Source organism: Nerophis ophidion, linkage group LG03 (assembly GCF_033978795.1).
Source record: "Nerophis ophidion isolate RoL-2023_Sa linkage group LG03, RoL_Noph_v1.0, whole genome shotgun sequence".
In the NCBI taxonomy this organism is placed as follows: domain Eukaryota; kingdom Metazoa; phylum Chordata; class Actinopteri; order Syngnathiformes; family Syngnathidae; genus Nerophis; species Nerophis ophidion.
The window spans coordinates 46,767,363-46,787,839 of NC_084613.1; positions in this window are offsets into that span (position 1 = coordinate 46,767,363).

Sequence of the window (20,477 nt, forward strand, 5' to 3'; positions counted from 1 at the left end):
ATTTACACGTTGTAACAATTCCTCTAATGTTATTTCCTCAAAACAAGAGAAACTATTTTGGAGGGCAGTATCCGCCGTATATACAATCGTGTCTGTGTTAATAGAACCCCGTTGTAGCTGGGACGCATTGTCTTTAATCTCCTTTCTAATGACTTCAATTTTCTTACTAAAGAATTGCATAAAGTCATCAGCTGAGTGGGTGGAGCTACTGCAAGGGGTCCCTTGTTGGGTTAGCGATGCTACCGTACTAAACAAAAATTTAGGATCGTTTTTATTACGGTGGATGAGATTTGAGTAATATTTAGCTTTGGCTAAGGTAAGCATGCGTTTATAAGTTATTAAACTATCACTCCATGCTTGATGGTGCACCTCAAGTTTAGTCGTGCGCCATTTGCGTTCCAGCTTTCTACATAATAATTTCTGAGCTCTAATTTCTTCTGTAAACCACGGGGTACGCTTTTTTGGAGCCTTTTTTAACTTTAGCGGTGCTATGTTCTCAATGGTTTCGCACAGGGCGTCGTTAAAGTTGTTAGTGAGGTTATCAATAGAGCCCACATACTTTGGGAATGGTGCCATTACCGAGGGCAGTAGGTCAGCAAGAGTTGTCGTTGTGGCCGTATTAATGTTGCGGCTGCTATAGCAGTTATTCTTATTATTGGTTTGACGAACATGCGTCTGAACCTTGAATTTTATAAGGTAATGATCGGACAATACTTTAGTATACGGGAGTATCGTAACTTTGGAAACGGTGATACCCCTGACAAGCACTAGGTCTATCGTATTACCGTTGCGATGCGTGGGTTCATTTATTATTTGTGTGAGACCACAGCTATCAATTATAGTCTGGAGCGCTACGCACGGTGGGTCCGATGGGGTATTCATATGGATATTAAAGTCCCCCATTATGATTATATTATCGGCGTGTGCCACTAGATCAGCAACGAACTCTGAGAATTCATTGATAAAGTCCGAATAGGGCCCTGGGGGGCGGTAGATAACAGCCAGGTGTAGAGGCAGCGGTGTGACAGACCTCATAGTAAGCACCTCAAACGATTTATATTTATTATTTATGTTAGGACTAAGGTTAAAGTTTTCGTTGTATATTAGTGCGACCCCCCCACCCCTTTTAAGCGGACAGGCAATATGCGCATGTGTAAAGTTAGGAGGACATGCCTCGTTTGGCGCAAAAAAGTCGTTTGGTTTAAGCCAGGTTTCGCTGAGACCGATGACGTTAAGATTGTTGTCTCTGATGATATCATTAACTAACAACGTTTTGGGAGACAATGATCTTATGTTTAAAAAACCTATATTATAGGTAGTGGGCTGTTTTAGGGATTTTTTGATAAAATTATCCGTAGTAGCAATATTAATAATGTTGTGTTTATTATGCCCAGTGCATTTAGTATAATTACGACCATATCTAGGAATTGATACGACGGGAATTTTCCGATTGTTTGTTTGTTGCTTTGATAAACTGCACGCATCATGGTTAGCCACCTCAGTAACGGGGATTTTCCGATTGTTTGTTTGTTGTTTTGATAAACTGCACGCATCATAGTTAGCCACCTCAGTAAAACACATGTCCAACTCTGAAACACTCAAAGCAGAAAAAACTTGTTCTAATTTAACTGACTCCTTACCCAGACCAGTAGTCTCGCATCTTCCATTTAAATCCGACTTCAGGATGGAGGGAAGTGGTGTTCTGTGGGGATTAGCCTTCTGCTTTGTTTTTAGCCCCGCTCGGCATCCGCGTTTCCGATCACACCGCTGGCGTCTGCTCCGTAGACGGCCCCCGCTGCTACTAGACTCCCCTGCTTCACAGGCCGCTGGATGTAGCCGTCGAAATATTCCGGTGCTAGTTAGCACGTCTAGCAAGCACGCGTCTATCAGTCCAAAACGGCCCGATATGTCCAAATCCAGAAATGTCTTGCGGTCGTTCGTGATCACGGAGTGACCACGATGTGAGCCAGCCATAAAGTTTGTAGAATTGTCCGGTATTTCTGCCAAATGTTCCATATTTAGCAGGAGCTCCTCGAGGTCGCAGCCCTTCCGGGCGCCGCCATCTTTGATGTTGATTTATCTTCATGATTTATCTTTGCCTGAAAACAAATACAATCATTAGTAAATACTGAAAATACTGAAAACAATAAAGCTGAAAGTACACATATAAGACATGCAGCAGGTCAAACACACTGTTGTGTTTTATTGTTCTCCTGCCTTCCCTTTTATTAATGCCTGCATTTTTCCTGTTGAGCTTGTTTTCAGTTCACTCATCCTCTGCGAGGCGAGGGGAGGACCTTGAGGCACACCTGCAGCTAATCAGTTCTTGGACTATTTAAGAAAGACAGCTGTGCCTTGCTGATTATCGTTTCCTATTCCTCCCTTGTCGTATGCGTTTGCTTGACCTCCAAGTCTCTCTCTCAGACTGGGTACGTTTTTTTGCTCTTATTATACACCTAACCTCCGTGTGTTTTTTTTGTCCGCCCTGAGGTGGCGAAAACATTTATTGTGGACTTTCCCTTTGCTCAGTGTGCCCTGGCTCTTCCCCTTGCCGACCTCTGAAGTTCCCACATGTTGACTATGTTATATGGTGTGCGTTTCTGCCCTTTCGCTTTTTGTCAACCTTTTTGGACTTGATTATAGACTCTCCTTTTATGATTCCATCTTGCCTCCCGTCTCTGTTTTCTGGGGTCATGACCTTGACCAAGTCCTAACACAAACACACTCAAAAAATGGGAATTGGTTAGGAAATTCAGTAAATTCACTTGCATTAGTTTACACTACGTGGGCGGTTTGAACTGCGCTAATCATTTTCAACAAGTCAACCAGCTGTTTAAACATCTACGTGTATGTGCACAGGGGAAACTTAACTATTGAACCTGCCATTATATAAATTTATTGTGCACATCTGAATAGTTATGTTTACTTAAGTTTGAAACAGAGCTGGTAATGCTGTATCGACACATTTGGCGAAGCATGTTTTAAATCACTGCCTGCAGTGCCACGCTTCTGGGTTTGAAGCCTAATCTTTATTTATGGTTTTGAACTCCAAATACCTCTGTATTGCACTTCATGTACCCTTTTTATACATCAGTAGAATTAATAGTTTTTTCATTATTACTTTCGACATTTGTTCTGCTCATATGCACTCGCTGCATGCGTTTAGACACACAAATGTGCCACGCCTCGGCTCAGCAATGTCATGGCGCTGCAGTAACTACCTGTATTTTCCAAAGGCAGTGCTACCTTTTTTAATTCATTGGTACCAAATCACGTTATTCGTAATAATAATAATGGATTTGATTTATATAGCGCTTTTCTAGACACTCAAAGCACTTCACAGAGAAGTGAGAACCCTATATTCACTCCACATTCACATTGGCAGTGGTAAGCTACATTTGTAGCCACAGCTGCCCTGGGCTGGACTGACAGAAGCGTGCCATGCCGCGGTGTACTGTACAGTCCCACCATTACACAACAAACCCGACAATAACGGAGTTAATAGCTGTGATCGCTTTTGTCATTCATCATACTTCAGCACAGGGGTTAGTGCATGTGCCTCACAATACGAATGTCCTGAGTTCAATCCCAGCCTCGGCGTCTTTCTGTGTGGAGTTTGCATGTTCTCCCCGTGACTGCGTGGGTTCCCTCTGGATACTCCGGCTTCCTCCCACCTCCAAAGACATGCACCTGGGGATAGGTTGATTGGCAGCACTAAATTGGCCCTAGTGTGTGAATGAGAGTGTGAATGTTGTCTGTCTATCTGTGTTGGCCCTGCTATGAGGTACAACCAGTGTGTACCCCACCTTCCGACCGAATGCAACTAAGATAGGCTCCAGCACCCCCTGCTACCCCGAAAGGGACAAGCGGTAGAAAATTAATGGATGGATACTTCGGTTGATGAATGAACAAATATACTACATGGAGAATAGCCGTCATCTCCAACTGTTGTCTATTGCGAATTTTTTTAAGGCATCTAACGTTAATGTTTTCACATTCTTATGTTTTTCCAAAGTATTTTAGCCTAACGTTAGGTAGCATGGCTACCTGGCTAACGTTACAAACTAACATATAACTTATGCAGAAGTTAGCATCTGAAATGCCTCACTCCGAGGGGATGGATTCATACCTCCTACCACTCGTTATATCTACTACACCTACATGCAAAGAGTCATTGAGACACCACTACCCTCACGGGAACGTGCAAAATGTAGGGCGAAGGGCTGTATTGGGACTGACCCTTATTGTGTCTTATCGTACTGTATTGGATTGTCTAGTATTTTAATAAACAAAATACAATACAAAATAAGGGAATACATTCATCACATATCCTTTTTTTATTTTTTTAAATCAACTGCTATAAAAGCTTTACTAAAACGGCCTTTTTTCATCTCCGTAATATCGCTAAAATTCGCTCCATTTTGTCCACCAACGACGCTCTCCCCATGTCTAGCATTAAAAGATTACAGTTGGTACAGAATGCAGCTGCTAGACTTTTGACAAGAACAAGAAAGTTTGATCACATCACACCTGTACTGGCTCACCTGCACTGGCTTCCTGTGCACTTAAGATGTGACTTTAAGGTTTTACTACTTACGTATAAAATACTACACAGTCTAGCTCCATCCTATCTTGCCGATTGTATTGTACCATATGTCCCGGCAAGAAATCTGCGTTCAAAAGACTCCGGCTTATTAGTGATTCCTAAAGCCCCAAAAAAGTCTGCGGGCTATAGAGCGTTTTCCGTTTGGGCTCCAGTACTCTGGAATGCCCTCCCGAGATGCTACCTCAGTAGAAGCATTTAAGTCTCACCTTAAAACTCATTTGTATACTCTGGCCTTTAAATAGACCTCCTTTTTAGACCAGTTGAACTGGCGCTTCTTTTCTTTTTCTCCTCTGCCCCCCCCCCCCCCTCCCTTGTGGAGGGGGTTCGGTCCTATGACCATGGATGAAGCACTGGCTGTCCAGAGTCGGGACCCAGGATGGACCGCTCGTCGGGACCCAGAATGGACCGCTCGCCTGTGTATCGGTTGGGGACATCTCTACGATGCTGATCCGACTCCGCTTGGGATGGTTTCCTGTGGACGGGACTCTCACTGCTGTCTTGGATCCGCTTTTAACTGAACTCTCGCGGCTGTGTTGGAGCCACTATGGATTGAACTTTCACAGTATCATGTTAGACCCGCTCGACATCCATTGCTTTCGGTCCCCTAGAGGGGGGAGGGTTGCACACATTTGAGGTCCTCTCCAAGGTTTTCATAGTCATCATTGTCACTGGCGTCCCACTGGGTGTGAGTTCTCCTTGCCCACTCGGTGAGTTTTCCTTGCCCTTATGTGGGTTCTTCCGAGGATGTCGTAGTCGTAGTGGTTTGTACAGTCCTTTGAGACATTTGTGATTTAGGGCTATATAAATAAACATTGATTGATTGATTGATTGATTGATATTGTAAAGATAAGGGATTATTTAAAATTAATTTAAAAAATAGGCTGGAATTTAAAGGGAGACGCTTATTTTAACAATTACATTAAAATATTTTTAAACATAATATTTGAGTAGTACTTTGTGTTGTTGCTGTATGTAATTCAACAAGACAGACAAAGAAGATCCCTGCCTTTGTGGGACACCATCTGGATTTTCTTCACAGGTGTGTTTCTGAGAGGACATCCAACTACAGTGCATCATTATCAAGTGAGCCATATTACATTTTCTTCAAAAAATTAAACAATCATACAATCACCATAAACTGTATACATGGGAATACTTGCTTTAAAGTTATTTTACTTGCTTTGTAAAGAGACTCATGGTCCCTCCTGTTAAGAATAACAATTAAATTATGCATAACAATAAATTAAACATTTATTAAACAACAGAAATATATCTTAACAACCTCTAAAGGCTGAAATCTACTGCACATATGAAATACATTTTTGAAAGTAACAAAGTTGACCAAAGTGCTTTAAGAATTAGGTAAGTAGTAAAAAAATTTAAAGTGCGGTTGTTCACGTTATGTTAAAAATCAAATATTTCTCTCTGAGTATGAGATAAATATGCCGACAAAAACGCTCATACACCTACTAAAGATCAGTGTTGGGTTAGTTACTGAAAACCAGTAACTTGTTACAGTTAGTAGTTGCTTTATTTCAAAAGTAACTCAGTTACTAACTCAGTTACTTACACCAAAAACTAATGCGTTGCTGTGAAAAGTAACTATTTAGTTACTTCTTTTTTTTTTTTTTAAAGCTCCCATTAATGCCCTTTTAGCCTTCATTTCAGTACTGTTATTGCACTGGAGAATAACACAATCTGTTGATAAACTTGACATGCATTTGCATCACTGAACTCTGCTAATCAATGTGGTCTACATACAACACACAAAGACAACGATATGTTTCAAAGGGCTAAATCATTTCGGGCCAGAAGAAATTGACAGAACTTTAAATAGCTGCAGCATAGCATACTTAAGTAACAAACCGCATAATAACAACATGTCACAACATGTCAACACATAGCTGTAATACCGGCTTCACCCAAGGAAGGCACACGACATGATTATATGTCATGTCACCATATACAGCACACATACTGCTATGCAAACGCCTAACCAGGCGTTTTTTTTCTCTCAAGGAGTTGTCAAATAAAATCATGTCTTCAGGAGATCAACACTGTACTGAAGCCCAGAACACACACATTTCCCCAGTTTTAATTTAGAGATAAGGAATGATCAGCCTGGCCCACTATGATCCCTCTTTATGTTTGTGAACTTTATAGTCTAAACAATTAGAGTGATGTGATAATCAAACACTCTAGAAGTCTCGAATGAAAGAGCAACAGTATATAAGAAAATTGACAGAGTGTGGACCTTCAGTGATGAATGATGAACATTTGGAGTGCCTTCTTTAGATTGCTTTCCATGTTTATGTACTCACTGTCCACTGTGTCCAGCTGCCTGAAAGTGGGTGACTCCACTGTAGAAATACCCTGCATGTCATCTAGCACATAGGTTGCAATGGCTCTATCAATGTCCTGGCTAGCAGTCCCTCCGTTAAAATCCAGCCGCTGTTGGAGGTGTAGGTGAAGTGTGTCTCTCTTTACTAGCTTCGTCGAAGCATGTTGCTTTTGTAGCTATTTTAGCAGATTTGAATTGCTGTTTTGGGCGGCAGATAGGATTTTTGATCCAAGACACAACTTACATTTAAGTAAAATGTTATTTTCTTTGTGCTCGACAAAAGAAAAGTAGTGAGAATATCTCCATGTTAAGAAACTCGACTTCTGCTCCGTCATGATGTCTTGTTCGTAAACACAGACACACCAATCCCAGCCCCCACCTACACAAAGCATGCCTCTCTCTTCTCCGGCTTGTGACACAGGAAGATTAAAGACAACAAAGCAGCGCTCCAATAAAACACACTCAGATCTTCTCAGTTTCTAGCCTGTACTATATAAGAAATTACATAAAATAACGCAGTAACGCATCATGTAGTAACGGTAACCGAGTTACTTGAATTAAAAAAAATGAAAAATGAGACAATTAGTTACCGCCAAAAATAACGTTTGCGTTACTTTGTAACGCGTCAGTCCTAACACTGCTAAAGATACATGTAAAAAAAACTACTTTTCTTATTTTGAAGCTTTTTTAAACCTAATTAAGACGCCCTGGGTCCTCCCGTCTTCTTCTATGGTATTTTACCTGCAAGCCCATGTATAGAAAATTGCTTCCGGGCAAACGTGTTGCCCACGACGCCAAAACACTGTCTTTAGTTTGAAACCGTAAAAAGAAGAAGCTAAACCGAAAAAAAGAAACAAAACTGTAAGAAAGAAAGGGAATAAAGTTGTAAAGAGATATGAATATTGGCATCGAAAACATGCTATGTTTCAAAAAAATGTTCACCAAAAAGATCGTAGTTTTTCAATGCTTGTATTTATTTTTGGTCAACACTTCTTTCGGTGCCAATATAACTTTTTGTACAATGTCATTTTTTCTTTCTTTGACAATACGAACAGTCTTTTCCTGGAAATTTTAAAACTCCTTCCATCAATCAAAAAAGCCTTTTGAATGAACTCCGAGACATTTAAAGATTGTGTCTCCATGATTCTCCGTCCGAAAATTTCCTCAAAACAACTCTCTCCCGCCAATCATTCTTTGCTTCTGACCTGCATCCACCCAGAGACATTCTTGGTAGTAGTGTAATGTTCGTAGTAAAACATATGTTGATGCTGTCTGCTGTTTAACATCAGTATAACCATTAGAGACTAAATATTTGTTATATGTGCCAATATTACAGCCGGCATCAGGAACAACAAGAACTGCGCTGCTGACTTGTACGGAGCCCCACATGTCCTGTTTTGGTGTGATGTTATAGTCTACCAAAAAAGTAATACATTAAAAGGTAATAAGAGCCCAACCCCCCCACTCCCCCAGTGTACTAAAGGCACATAGCATATGATTAATAGTCACATTAGGGAGTGTGCATGGACACTGGAACGTCACATCTAGGTGTGTAAATAAAAATAACCAAACTATTTGAGAAATCAGACTAATTCAGCGCATAGAAATCTACTCAATGACTGAGGGTCAATCTTACATCCGGGTGACAACTTTTTCCAAAATCAAACAAACAAAGACATAGTAATATGCATGCCAGGCTAGTAGGTGGTGAATGCACTTCTTGTTCGGCCACTGTCCTTTCCAGAAATGACTTTCTTCGGGTTCTGATTAGCTATACTGTATCTGCCTTGTGGCTAAGGTTTGTACTACCAACACAGAGGCTATACATGTATAATAGGACATCGTACTGCACATGCTTCTAAACAAACTCTCTAAAAATGACAAGCACTTGTGGGGGACTGTGTTTGTTTGTGATCAGAGGGGCCGTAGGCGCAAATTGGCAGCCACGCATCCATCAATCTACCTCAGGGCAGCTGTGGCTACAAATATAACTTACCACCCTCAATGTGTGAATGTGGAGTAAATGAATGATGTGTTCTCACTTCTCTGTGAAGCGCTTGTAGCGACTAGAAAAACACTATATTTACCTAATATATACTTAGACTTAAACAAATGTTTTTAATCTACAAGGGAAATTGGAAATTGTCACGTTGGGATTTTCGCAGCTTACTGCGGGGTTCGTTCTCCCGAAATGCAGATGGACCACTCCGGACAAAGCGTGCAGGTAAGAACATAATTTATTCTAAAAAATAACGTGTAGTACACAAAACAGAAAACAAGCAAAAGGAATAATGTGCTGATTGCACTCGAAACTAGGCTGCCACTTAGTATGGACTAGATACAAGCAAAACTTACGTAGATAAGGCTACCACTTAGCATTGCCTAGGTGGCACGCGTTCGGCGCACTTGTTGCGCGGAGTTGCCACTTCGTGGATGCACACACTACCAGTCAGCAGGATTGCAGGTAAGAATATGTTTTAATATAATAAAACAAAAGAACACTGGTGCAAAAAAGGAGAAAAACAAAGCGCGTGCCAATGCACGGAAAGCTAATGCTAAAAACGTAGCAGGAAACAGAAAACATTAAACGACGTGCCACACGCACGTGAAGCTAAGGCGGAACTTAGCACAAAATAATCGAGGGCAGAAGGATACCAAACGTGACGTGTTGCGAAAAGCAAGTAATGGACCGAGGACGAACTGAGGAATCAGGTGGGCTTGAATACACAAATGATAATCAACAACAGGTGTGACAGGAGCCCGTGAGGAGGAGCACAAAACGTTGCCATGGTGACTAAACAAACGGGGAAGTGCTCAAACACAAGGAATCGGCAGAGTCCAGAACTAAACATGAACAAAGACATATAAGCGGCAAAACAATAAACGATCCGCATTACCGGATCGTGACACTACCCCTCCCCCAAGGGGCAGATCCCAGATGCCCCAAAAATCCCGAAGTACAAACCCCCCCTACAACTAGACAGTCCAACAGAGAAGGGAGGGCGGAGGGAGGACCTGGTGGAGGGCTGACAAGTCCTGCATCCTTGACTCCACCAAGGACACCACAGGCAGCGGCGGCGGGTGGGACGCCGCCACCACAAAAGTCTAGGCGGGCGGGCCCGCAGAGGCCACATCCGTGGCTGACGAGGGCCAGGGCGCGTCCTGCGGGGAGGACGCCCTGGGAAGGGCCACCACCGTGGCCGGCGTGGGGGTGGAAGCACCCGCTGAGGAGGACGCCCGGGGTACGGCCACACCCCTGGAGGTGGAAGCGCCTTGCGTGGAGGACGACCTGGGCATGGCCACACCCACATCCGACGTGGAGGGAGATGCGCCCGGCGCGGTTCCGGACCTGATGCTCGGCGTGGACCCGGGCGCCGACATCGACATCGACTCGGGCGTCGTATTGGACGTCGACTCGGGCGTCGTTTGGGAGGCCGATTTGGACGTCGACTCGGGCGTCGTTTGGGAGGCCGATTTGGACGTCGACTCGGGCGTCGTTTGGGAGGCCGATTTGGACGTCGGCTTGGACTCGGGGGCCGGCTTGGACTCGGGCTCGGGGGCCGGCTTGGACTCGGGCTCGGGCTCGGGGGCCGGCTTGGGCTCGGGCTCGGGGGCCGGCTTGGGCTCGGGCTCGGGGGCCGGCTTGGGCTCGGGCTCGGGGGCCGGCTTGGACTCGGGCTCGGGGGCCGGCTTGGACTCGGGCTCGGGGGCCGGCTTGGACTCGGGCTCGGGCTCGGGGGCCGGCTTGGACTCGGGCTCGGGCTCGGGGGCCGGCTTGGACTCGGGCTCGGGCTCGGGGGCCGGCTTGGACTCGGGCTCGGGCTCGGGGGCCGGCTTGGACTCGGGCTCGGGCTCGGGGGCCGGCTTGGGCTCGGGCTCGGGCTCGGGGGCCGGCTTGGACTCGGGCTCGGGCTCGGGGGCCGGCTTGGACTCGGGCTCGGGCTCGGGGGCCGGCTTGGACTCGGGCTCGGGCTCGGGGGCCGGCTTGGACTCGGGCTCGGGCTCGGGGGCCGGCTTGGACTCGGGCTCGGGCTCGGGGGCCGGCTTGGGCTCGGGCTCGGGCTCGGGGGCCGGCTTGGGCTCGGGCTCGGGCTCGGGGGGCGGCTTGGGCTCGGGCTCGGGCTCGGGGGCCGGCTTGGGCTCGGGCTCGGGCTCGGGGGCCGGCTTGGGCTCGGGCTCGGGGGCCGGCTTGGGCTCGGACTCGGGGGCCGGCTTGGACTCGGACTCGGGGGCCGGCTTGGACTCGGACTCGGGGGCCGGCTTGGACTCGGACTCGGGGGCCGGCTTGGACTCGGACTCGGGGGCCGGCCTGGACCTTGACTCGGGGGCCGGCTTGGACCTTGACTCGGGGGCCGGCTTGGACCTTGACTCGGGGGCCGGCTTGGACCTTGACTCGGGGGCCGGCTTGCACCTTGACTTGGAGGCCGGCTTGCACCTGGACCTGGACTCGGAGGCCGGCTTGCACCTGGACCTGGACTCGGAGGCCGGCTTGCACCTGGACCTGGACTCGGAGGCCGGCTTGCACCTGGACCTGGACTCGGAGGCCGGCTTGCACCTGGACCTGGACTCGGAGGCCGGCTTGCACCTGGACCTGGACTCGGAGGCCGGCTTGCACCTGGACCTGGACTCGGAGGCCGGCTTGCACCTGGACCTGGACTCGGAGGCCGGCTTGCACCTGGACCTGGACTCGGAGGCCGGCTTGCACCTGGACCTGGACTCGGAGGCCGGCTTGCACCTGGACCTGGACTCGGAGGCCGGCTTGCACCTGGACCTGGACTCGGAGGCCGGCTTGCACCTGGACTTGGACTCGGAGGCCGGCATACACTTGGACCTTGAGGTCGAGCCCGGCGTGGTGCCGGCGTGGGAGGTTGGCGTGGTGCCGGCGTGGGAGGTTGGCGTGGTGCCGGTACTGGGATTAGCCTTAGCCGTGGACTTGGCATTGGAGGTTGACGTGGTGCTGGCACTGGGGCAGGTGGCTTGTCTGTTGACGCGGGCGGAGCCAGCGGCAAGGCAGGCAGCAACCTCAATGGAAGGAGGTCCGCCTGTGCCACTGACACGCCATCAGCCTTGCCCCTCCCCTCAGGAAGCAGATTCCAGATGCCAGATGGAGTTGGTGGGGGGGGGTTTTGTGCGAGCTTGGAGGCAGTCGAGGGCATGGGAGGGTGGGCGCTTGAAAGCCTGGGAGCTGGCCTTGTGCGTGTGCGCCGCACGCGTCCCTCAGGCAGATTTACAGCAGGTGCCGGGGAAGAAAAGCCACATGGAAAGCACCTGGCAGTCGCTGCTGAGGGGAAAGCCCTGCACTCCTTTTGTGCACGCCCCTGCGCGGCGCCTGGCCGCCGTTGGAGTCCTCTCCTCCTGGGTGGTGTGACGTCACCGCGCGGCGTACAGCGGGCTGAGGGGAATGTCGGGGTGGCTTGAGACTGGGAGCGAAAGCGTTCCTCCGCGTCCGCTATCCTCGCCATGAATAGCTCCCAGGCCACCACTGCTTCGGCCGGGAGATCCTCTTCCGGCAGCTCAATGTCGTCCTCGCTCTCCCATGGACAAGAGTCTGCTCGGAGCTCCCAGAAGATCTCCGATCTTTCCTCATCGGAGAGGAACACCTGTTCTTGCTGGGGCTGGAGGAGTGCGAAGTGGCTTTTAGCTCGGTCCATTCTGTCACGCGTTCGGCGCACTTGTTGCGCGGAGTTGCCACTTCGTGGATGCACACACTACCAGTCAGCGGGATTGCAGGTAAGAATATGTTTTAATATAATAAAACAAAAGAACACTGGTGCAAAAAAAGGAGAAAAACAAAGCGCGTGCCAATGCACGGAAAGCTAATGCTAAAAACGTAGCAGGAAACAGAAAACATTAAACGACGTGCCACACGCACGTGAAGCTAAGGCGGAACTTAGCACAAAATAATCGAGGGCAGAAGGATACCAAACGTGACGTGTTGCGAAAAGCAAGTAATGGACCGAGGACGAACTGAGGAATCAGGTGGGCTTAAATACACAAATGATAATCAACAACAGGTGTGACAGGAGCCCGTGAGGAGGAGCACAAAACGTTGCCATGGTGACTAAACAAACGGGGAAGTGCTCAAACACAAGGAATCGGCAGAGTCCAGAACTAAACATGAACAAAGACATGTAAGCGGCAAAACAATAAACGATCCGCATTACCGGATCGTGACACTACCCCTCCCCCAAGGGGCAGATCCCAGATGCCCCAAAAATCCCGAAGTACAAACCCCCCCTACAACTAGACAGTCCAACAGAGAAGGGAGGGCGGAGGGAGGACCTGGTGGAGGGCTGACAAGTCCTGCATCCTTGACTCCACCAAGGACACCACAGGCAGCGGCGGCGGGTGGGACGCCGCCACCACAAAAGTCTAGGCGGGCGGGCCCGCAGAGGCCACATCCGTGGCTGACGAGGGCCAGGGCGCGTCCTGCGGGGAGGACGCCCTGGGAAGGGCCACCACCGTGGCCGGCGTGGGGGTGGAAGCACCCGCTGAGGAGGACGCCCGGGGTACGGCCACACCCCTGGAGGTGGAAGCGCCTTGCGTGGAGGACGACCTGGGCATGGCCACACCCACATCCGACGTGGAGGGAGATGCGCCCGGCGCGGTTCCGGACCTGATGCTCGGCGTGGACCCGGGCGCCGACATCGACATCGACTCGGGCGTCGTATTGGACGTCGACTCGGGCGTCGTTTGGGAGGCCGATTTGGACGTCGACTCGGGCGTCGTTTGGGAGGCCGATTTGGACGTCGACTCGGGCGTCGTTTGGGAGGCCGATTTGGACGTCGGCTTGGACTCGGGGGCCGGCTTGGACTCGGGCTCGGGGGCCGGCTTGGACTCGGGCTCGGGCTCGGGGGCCGGCTTGGGCTCGGGCTCGGGGGCCGGCTTGGGCTCGGGCTCGGGGGCCGGCTTGGGCTCGGGCTCGGGGGCCGGCTTGGACTCGGGCTCGGGGGCCGGCTTGGACTCGGGCTCGGGGGCCGGCTTGGACTCGGGCTCGGGGGCCGGCTTGGGCTCGGGCTCGGGGGCCGGCTTGGACTCGGGCTCGGGCTCGGGGGCCGGCTTGGACTCGGGCTCGGGCTCGGGGGCCGGCTTGGACTCGGGCTCGGGCTCGGGGGCCGGCTTGGACTCGGGCTCGGGCTCGGGGGCCGGCTTGGACTCGGGCTCGGGGGCCGGCTTGGACTCGGGCTCGGGCTCGGGGGCCGGCTTGGACTCGGGCTCGGGCTCGGGGGCCGGCTTGGACTCGGGCTCGGGCTCGGGGGCCGGCTTGGGCTCGGGCTCGGGCTCGGGGGCCGGCTTGGGCTCGGGCTCGGGCTCGGGGGCCGGCTTGGGCTCGGGCTCGGGTTCGGGGGCCGGCTTGGGCTCGGGCTCGGGGGCCGGCTTGGGCTCGGACTCGGGGGCCGGCTTGGACTCGGACTCGGGGGCCGGCTTGGACTCGGACTCGGGGGCCGGCTTGGACTCGGACTCGGGGGCCGGCTTGGACTCGGACTCGGGGGCCGGCTTGGACTCGGACTCGGGGGCCGGCTTGGACTCGGACTCGGGGGCCGGCTTGGACCTTGACTCGGGGGCCGGCTTGGACCTTGACTCGGGGGCCGGCTTGGACCTTGACTCGGGGGCCGGCTTGGACCTTGACTCGGGGGCCGGCTTGGACCTTGACTCGGGGGCCGGCTTGGACCTTGACTCGGGGGCCGGCTTGCACCTTGACTTGGAGGCCGGCTTGCACCTGGACCTGGACTCGGAGGCCGGCTTGCACCTGGACCTGGACTCGGAGGCCGGCTTGCACCTGGACCTGGACTCGGAGGCCGGCTTGCACCTGGACCTGGACTCGGAGGCCGGCTTGCACCTGGACCTGGACTCGGAGGCCGGCTTGCACCTGGACCTGGACTCGGAGGCCGGCTTGCACCTGGACCTGGACTCGGAGGCCGGCTTGCACCTGGACCTGGACTCGGAGGCCGGCTTGCACCTGGACCTGGACTCGGAGGCCGGCTTGCACCTGGACCTGGACTCGGAGGCCGGCTTGCACCTGGACTTGGACTCGGAGGCCGGCATACACTTGGACCTTGAGGTCGAGCCCGGCGTGGTGCCGGCGTGGGAGGTTGGCGTGGTGACGGCGTGGGAGGTTGGCGTGGTGCCGGCGTGGGAGGTTGGCGTGGTGCCGGCGTGGGAGGTTGGCGTGGTGCCGGCGTGGGAGGTTGGCGTGGTGCCGGCGTGGGAGGTTGGCGTGGTGCCGGCGTGGGAGGTTGGCGTGGTGCCGGTACTGGGATTAGCCTTAGCCGTGGACTTGGCATTGGAGGTTGACGTGGTGCTGGCACTGGGGCAGGTGGCTTGTCTGTTGACGCGGGCGGAGCCAGCGGCAAGGCAGGCAGCAACCTCAATGGAAGGAGGTCCGCCTGTGCCACTGACACGCCATCAGCCTTGCCCCTCCCCTCAGGAAGCAGATTCCAGATGCCAGATGGAGTTGGTGGGGGGGGGTTTTGTGCGAGCTTGGAGGCAGTCGAGGGCATGGGAGGGTGGGCGCTTGAAAGCCTGGGAGCTGGCCTTGTGCGTGTGCGCCGCACGCGTCCCTCAGGCAGATTTACAGCAGGTGCCGGGGAAGAAAAGCCACATGGAAAGCACCTGGCAGTCGCTGCTGAGGGGAAAGCCCTGCACTCCTTTTGTGCACGCCCCTGCGCGGCGCCTGGCCGCCGTTGGAGTCCTCTCCTCCTGGGTGGTGTGACGTCACCGCGCGGCGTACAGCGCGCTGAGGGGAATGTCGGGGTGGCTTGAGACTGGGAGCGAAAGCGTTCCTCCGCGTCCGCTATCCTCGCCATGAATAGCTCCCAGGCCACCACTGCTTCGGCCGGGAGATCCTCTTCCGGCAGCTCAATGTCGTCCTCGCTCTCCCATGGACAAGAGTCTGCTCGGAGCTCCCAGAAGATCTCCGATCTTTCCTCATCGGAGAGGAACACCTGTTCTTGCTGGGGCTGGAGGAGTGCGAAGTGGCTTTTAGCTCGGTCCATTCTGTCACGCGTTCGGCGCACTTGTTGCGCGGAGTTGCCACTTCGTGGATGCACACACTACCAGTCAGCAGGATTGCAGGTAAGAATATGTTTTAATATAATAAAACAAAAGAACACTGGTGCAAAAAAAGGAGAAAAACAAAGCGCGTGCCAATGCACGGAAAGCTAATGCTAAAAACGTAGCAGGAAACAGAAAACATTAAACGACGTGCCACACGCACGTGAAGCTAAGGCGGAACTTAGCACAAAATAATCGAGGGCAGAAGGATACCAAACGTGACGTGTTGCGAAAAGCAAGTAATGGACCGAGGACGAACTGAGGAATCAGGTGGGCTTAAATACACAAATGATAATCAACAACAGGTGTGACAGGAGCCCGTGAGGAGGAGCACAAAACGTTGCCATGGTGACTAAACAAACGGGGAAGTGCTCAAACACAAGGAATCGGCAGAGTCCAGAACTAAACATGAACAAAGACATATAAGCGGCAAAACAATAAACGATCCGCATTACCGGATCGTGACACTAGGAGACAAGCAACACTTACATTGACAGCTTGCATGAAGCAAACAATGACGTCAGGCTGATTGACCGGCAAAGGCAGGCTTAAATAATGCCTCTGATTAGTGCTCGGGAAGCAGGTGAGCGGGCCAACATTAATCAGAGACAGGTGAACACAATAAGCAACCATGGCAACCAAAATAAACTTAGAGGTGCACAAACATGAACTAAAGGAGTCCAAAACTAACAGAAAATACAAAACATGATCTTGACCATTGCTCATGACAGAAATAGAAAGCTGCATTGACTTTTGTGCAAAAATCTTTTCCAAAATTTTGCCCTGGTGGCATATACTATCTCACTTATCATATACAGCAAATGTTATGCGTAACAATCTAGTCCGTTTGCACTCGTATCCAATAATCCCAGGCATTGATGTGCTTTTTCATTTACTATGACCGCAAAATAAGCCACCATGGCACCAAAGAAGAAACTTGTAACGAAGTACGAATGTGGCGTCCTCGTGACTCGCCCTTACCCTCCTCCCTCTATGCCAGGGGTCTCAAAGTCAATTGGATCTCGGGGCAGCTGCAGCTGGTTGTAGAGTCCGGTTGAGGCAGGGCCACACCAAATATTATCTTCAGAATCACGTTTTGAACATGTGACTCAAGTTGTTTCCGACTTCTACCAGCAGCTATTGTGACCCAGATGGTAGGCCTTAATTCATTAAAATGTAGAATTGCATATAAATATTTTTATATTTTGACACTGTTGAGTTCCCCAGGAGATGGCCAGAGACATTCTGCTTGCTTACATTAATTTGCTATTTGTGTTAACTAATGTGTGTTTAATGTGCTGTCATTTTTTGTCTGCACTGTTAATGTACTTGGTGTTCTTTTTACAGTTTTTATTAGTTTCTAGTATTTTGTTTTTTTTCCTGTCCAGTGCTCATAATTTTTTCCCACCTCCTGAGTCCCTCCATTTGCGGCTACTTTATTCTGAGCGTTGGCTCCCTCACCTATCCCTGATTGGCAATCAGTCTGTTTCTTATGCCCGCCCTGACCTCTGGACTGGACTGGCTCATTATGTTGCCTTGTGCTCAGACATGCTGCATAGCATTCCCTATGTCTGTAGCTTTTTGTGCATTTCCTTCCTTTCAGTTTGTATACAGCCTGTGTTTTCCCTGATAGATGTTTTTTGTTTTTATATTTACAATTCACTTGCTATCTCTTTATCCTGGGGTCCAGATCAACAACAGCCACTTAAGACCTTGACGTACCAGTAGAGTGAAAATACAAGTTCCCGCTATATTGAAGATAATATCCTATAGAGTGTCAGGATTGGACTTGGTCTTGGGTTGTTTTCCCGAGGTGCGAAGCGAATGGAGTGGAAACGGCGTGAAGGTAGGTACATATTTAATTTATTTTCTCATAAACTAAAAACAGGAACAAACAAAAAGCGCTCACAATGGCGGTACAAAACTTGGGCTATGAAACAAAAGACTAGCACAAAGGCTATAAACTTTAAACACGAAACAAAAATCTTGTGCTATGGCATGAAGGACAAAAACCTACGTGGACAAAATGAACAGCATAGCAAGGCATGAAGCAGATAATCGAGGTCGTGAAGGAGGTGATGTTGCCAGACTGACTACCTGGTAACTGTGGCTTAAATAATGAACATGATAAGTGAAAACAGGTGTGAGACAAGACAGGTGAACTGATTGGTCGTCATGGTAACAAAACAGGGAGTGAAAAAAAAAGGACCTTAGAGTCCAAAGGTCAAAAGCACCTGGTATTCCTAGGCAGTCTCCCATCCAAGTACTAACCAGGCCAGACACTGCTTAGGTTTGAGAACAGATGAGATTGGGGATGTTCATGGTAGTATGGCCATTCAAAACTCATGATCAGACATGACGGATGAAAACTAAATCATTTGGCATGGTAACAAGACAAACAAGGAAATGCAAAACAGAACTAAATGTCCAAAAAACTAAACATAGCATGACCAAAACAAAACATGAACCATAGGGGTGACATAAACCAGTGGTTCTTAACCTTGTTGGAGGTACCGAACCACACCAGTTTCATATCCGCATTCACCTAACCCTCCTTTTTTTAACAAATTCAAAAGTAAGTTATTATATGTTTTTGATAACACTTTAGGATGGGGTGTAACAAAATAACATAGTAACAAAGACTTAATTTCGAGGTTTTTTGGACACTAGGGAAACATATTCTAAGTAACAAAGACTTAATTTAGAGTTATTTGGTCAGGGTTCGGGTTAGGGTATGGTTTAGACGGTTAGGGTTATAATAAGCCCATGCCGAATAAGGCATTAATAAGTACTTAATAATGGCTAGTTAAGAGCCAATATGTTACTAATTTAGATGTTATTAAGCAACTAATTAATGGTGAATATGTTCCAAATACTAAAGTGTTACCATGTTTTTTTACTAGTGCACAAAATGAACCGTGCATGAACATCACCTTGTTCAAACAACACAACCAACACAGTGCATAAACTCACAACAAATTACACACCTGCAAATCAGTCTGACTTCTGTTGTTGCCATAGCCGTAATACGCTGATAGGGAGAAGTTTTTATTCACACCATGAGTCGGGTGTGTTCTGACATCCGCCGAACCCCTGAACCCGACTCACCGAACCCATAGGGTTTGATCAAACCCAGGTTAAGAACCACTGCTATAGAGTGTATCCGATTTATGACACCAAAAGACTTCCAAAAATTGTGAAGAAATAGATATGATCAAAATGTTATCAATCTCATGGAGATTCCAGAGTCCTTTTAAAAGAGATAATGAGCAAGCCAGTCACGTGATCTGTGACGTAGAAGTACCAGCAACAAATCCCTTCCCTATCAACGACAATACTAATCAAGCAGACTTTGTGAGAGCCAACAACGATTACTTTGGGAAACATTGTGATCCACAAACCTATATTTTTGAGTCCGAACAGAGAGTGGATGAGTAATATGTTGTGAAAGCCGAGTGCTAAATGGATGCAGCTTTATTGAAAAACTATAGCATCAGCAGCATTGCAAGGAGTAAAAAATACATACAAACTAACCATAACAAACAATAATAACACAAACACTTAAAGTAATATAACTTTACTCTTACGCTCACATAATTCCATTTAGATGAAGTTTGAATCACAATCCTCATGAAGGGTTAAAAAAAGTTGCTGCTGGCATCTGTTTGACCTTCTCGGGGGATGTGAAAGTCGACCAGCCTCTCGATCCATGCCCACATGTATCTACTAACAGGTGAGAAATGCATGACTTATAATCTAGAATATACATTTAGCAAGTTTGAGACAAAGCAGAAAAAGCCACCAGTTCATTGTGTTTGTTTTTCTCATAAAGTAATACAATCATGTGTGCTTACGGACTGTATCCTTGCAGACTTTGTTGATCTATATTTATATATAATGTATATATTGTGTTTTTTATGTTGATTTAATAATTAAAAAAAAAAAAAAAATATATATATATATATATATATATATATATATATATATATATATATATATATATATACATATATATATTTAATTACTTTTATTTTAATCGGTCCCAGTGGTTGGGGACCACATGTTTAATGGATACAATGAAACACAATTAGGCACATCAAGTCAACTTTTTTCCCACTCTCTTGGTACGTCAACATATTTAACGATTAGTCACCTAGAATGTAGAGGTCCCAATTCCATCCATCCATTTTCTACCACTTATTCCCTTTGGGGTGGCGGGGGACGCTGGTGCCTATCTCAGCTAAAATCGGGTGGAAGGCGGTGTACACCCTGGACAAGTCGCCCCTTCATCGCAGGGCGAGGTCCCAATTACAATTCATTATTTAAGTTTAGTAGAGAGTCACAAAATATGAGCCTGCAGATCTCAAATAGCCAAAAGGCCGCAAGTTTGAGACCCATAAACATTGCTGTCACTGCCAAAGAATTTACAACAAAGAAAAAAGTGATGTTAAATCATTTATACATTTCTTTTATCAT